Source organism: Penaeus japonicus, unplaced genomic scaffold, assembly GCF_977035675.1.
Source record: "Penaeus japonicus unplaced genomic scaffold, GWHDUDI00000001_assembly GWHDUDI00000013, whole genome shotgun sequence".
NCBI classification, from domain to species: domain Eukaryota; kingdom Metazoa; phylum Arthropoda; class Malacostraca; order Decapoda; family Penaeidae; genus Penaeus; species Penaeus japonicus.
Window position 1 is genome coordinate 2,713,381 of NW_028234415.1, and position 3,888 is coordinate 2,717,268.

The 3,888-nt window shown below is 36.4% G+C and overlaps 1 pseudogene; it reads left to right on the top strand.

Moving 5' to 3' along the window:
• The window catches only part of LOC147470576 (uncharacterized), a 3,150-nt pseudogene extending 51 nt beyond the window's left edge, over positions 1–3,099 (top strand).
• Positions 3,100–3,888: the final 789 nt, after the last annotated feature.

Sequence of the window (3,888 nt, forward strand, 5' to 3'; positions counted from 1 at the left end):
AAGGATGAGCTTCTTCCTTCCATCTCCCTTCGTCCTGCAATTTGGATGAGATACGTCGACGACGTCTTTGCCCTCTGGCCTCATGACCCTGCTCTCTTCCCGGATTTCTTGGATAACCTGAATTCTCTCTTTCCTTCCATTTGTTTCAAGGTGGAATGGGAGACCGATGATGAGCTTCCCTTCTTGGACACCTTAATTCACCATTCAAGTAAATCTTTCTCTTTTTCAGTCTATAGAAAACCCATGACCAGCGGGATGTATGTGCACTTCTCCTACCACCCGCGCCATGCTAAGAGAGGTGTCGCCACTTCCCTCCGCATATGTGACCCGCAGCATCTGGATGGAGATATCAATTTTCTACGTCGATTCTTCGGCAAACTGGGGTACCCTCGTTTCGTCCTTGACGTCGCGCTCTCCAACGCCCGCCGCACCTTCTACCAGGACTCTCCCCCCAGATAGACTTCTCACCTGCCTGTCCTCAGCCTTCCTTATACCGAGGAAATCCACTCTCTTCGTCGCTCGCTGCACCCTCTCAACTGCAGGCTCACCTTTCGCCAGGTAAACATTCTCCGTCGCAACCTGGTCCACTCCTGCCCCCCTTCTTCTGCAAAGGTAGGCACTTATGCCATCCCTTGCTCTTTCTGTGAGAAGCAGTACATCGGAGAGACCGGCGCTTGTCTCAACACAAGTACGCTGTTTCCAGGGGACACTCCAACAATGGGACACAGGACATCCCATAGATTGTTCAGTTGCCCGCATTCTGTTTCCTTCTGCTGATGGCTATGCCCGCAGATTAGTGGAATCTTCTCTCATTAACAGGCTGCTGAGTTCCAATCTCAGCAATAATTTTTCTCCTGCTGACAGTCTTCTATCCTCACATATTCTCAGACTGTTACCTTACGCAGGACACCCTTCACACAGACCGCCCGACCCGATGACCTGACCTGACCTGTCCCGGTTCCGTTCGCTGCTCCGCCTCTGCCTCCGTTTCCGTTCACCTGTCCTCGCATGACTTTCTTGTAACGTGTTGCTCCCCCCTTACCCTCTTATATACCCTCTTGTCCTCCTCCTCCTCCTTGGACCTGAAGATGGGATCCAGATGGATCATGAAACTGTCGTCTCACTTTCAATAAATCTATTTTGTGCATAGTGTTTTTTTCTGCCATATTACAACACTGTAGAGTGTTTTTTGACTTTCACAAATATATATAGATAGATAGATAGATAGATAGATAGATAGATAGATAGATAGATATAAACACAAATATTTACATAGTGTCCTTATCTCCTATTTTTGAATCACTCACAGCCCATATAAGTTTAAATGTGCCCTGCCTTCCGTTGTTTCCTTAAGTGGATAACAAATGAATATATCATAGGCCTATTATTTCTCTGTTTTCTCCCCCATCATCACAATCAGTACTATCATCATTTTCATTATTTTAATTGTCAGTATCATTGCATCCATTTAATTAATTATTATACGATACTACCGTGTTTTCATCATTTATACCTACAATCCTAAGAGCTAACGAGTCTGATATATTATATTTGATCTTATTTTCTGACCATATTTTCTACTTCAGTGGATTAATGTTGATCTATAAACATCGGCGCATCCGAGTATTATAAGGTATTCATGGTTCTTTTACTTCTTGTTATTGATATCATTCCTGCCTCGTATTTATTGAGTCTTCAAACGCGAAGTTCACTGACCTTACTTGCAAAACACTTCGCTTATTCTTCTTTTTTCTCTCTCGGATATCTTATTTCCATTGATAATCGTGTTTTTACTTTTATTTTTTATTTTTAAATCTCTCTCTCTTTCTTTTTCTCTTTTTCTTGCTTTTTCTCTCTCTCTTTCTCTCTTTCTCTTTCTTTCTTTCTTTCTTTCTTTCTTTCTCTCTCTCTCTCTCTCTTTCTCTCTCTTTCTTTATCTCTCTCTCTCTCTCTCTCTCTCTCTCTCTCTCTTTCTCTCTCTCTCTCTCTCTCTCTTTCTCTCTCTCTCTCTCTCTCTCTCTCTCTTTCTCTCTCTTTCTTTATCTCTCTCTCTCTCTCTCTCTCTCTCTCTCTCTCTCTCTCTCTCTCTCTCTCTCTTTCTCTCTCTCTCTTTATCTCTCTCTCTCTCTCTCTCTCTCTCTCTCTCTCTCTCTCTCTCTCTCTCTCTCTCTCTCTCTCTCTCTCTCTCTCTCTCTCTCTCTCTCTCTCTCTCTCTCTCTCCCTCTCTCTCTCTCTTTCTATCTCTCTCTCTATTTCTCTCAATTTCTATTTTTACTGAAAAAAAATAATCTCAGGCAATGGCGAACAATTGAAAGTATAATCTAAAGTTTCATAACTTTTCCGACAGTTTTGTTGCTGTTTCATATTATTTTTCTAGAAGTTGTTATTCTTTTTTTACCTTTTATTAGTCTTCAATTTTCTGTATTTTCGTTATACATGTGTTTCCTGTCATTTATCATATTATCCTTTTCATAGATTTATATGTATTATCATCGGAAATATTTCTTATGTTATGGTTGATAAATTTGTTATCATTCCTATTTACAACGTCCTTATCAATACTTCTGTCATCATCTCTATGACTTCCATAAATCATTCGATTAAATGAATACCGCTATTACCTCCATTCCGATCATTATGCTGTAATCGAAGTCATATACCATGTTCATTCATCGGAAATCATGAACCATATAGGTAGCAAGAGCGAGCATGGATCAATTGCAATGAATACCTTGCATAACACTCGGGTGCGCCGATGTTTATAGATCAACATCAATCCATTGAAGTAGAAAAAATGGTCAGAAAATAAGATCAAACAGAATATATCAGACTCGTTAGTTCTTAGGATTTTAAGTATAAATGATGAAAACACGGTAGTATCGTATAATAATTAGTTAGATGGATGCAATAATAATGACAATAAAGATAATAAAAAAAAATGAATAAACACCCACATTCATTCGGCTAATCACATTTCCAGAGTCGTCTTTAGATAACGCTAAGTAAGCCACACTAACTTGGCGTTTTAGATCTTTGTATAACTTTATCTTACTCATTTTGGTGTAGGTTTGTATTCCCTATTTGATCTATCGGTATTAGATGTAATGTTTACAAATACTCTATTGCTGTCTGGATATTTAGAATATGTGGCTTTGTAATCACACAGCTACATAATCTTTATGATTCAAAATTATATTCACCATGTAATCATTATCATCATCATCATCTCCAAATTCATCATTATCATCATCATTATCATCATCATCATCATCATCCTCTTCTTCTTCTTCTTCATCGTCATCATTATTATTACTATTATTATCATCACTATTATCGTTATCATTATTACTATCATATCATCATTATTATTCTCATTATCATTGTTATTATAATCTCTGTCATTATTATCATTATCATTGATATGATTAATCTGATAATTATTATTATTATCATTATCGTTACAATCAACATAATAATTATCTTTATTGTTATCATTACTTTTATCACTATCATTATCATAATTATGATCATTGTTTTTTTCATTACCATTGTTGTTATATCATTATCATTACCATTATCATTATTATTAACGTTATCAATATCATCATCATTATTACTATTGTTGCTATTCCCATAACCTTTATTATATATATATATATATATATATATATATATATATATATATATATATATATATATATTCATACTAATGATAATATATATGGTATCATTATTCTTGTAGTAGTTGTAGTAGTGATAGTGGCAGTAAAAGCATCATCATCATTATCATCATTGTTATTGTAATCAGTATGATTAATGTGATAAAGAAATATGTAATATGATATTTTAATTCTTGGTGCTTCTTTATTTCATTACATTCGTGTCTCA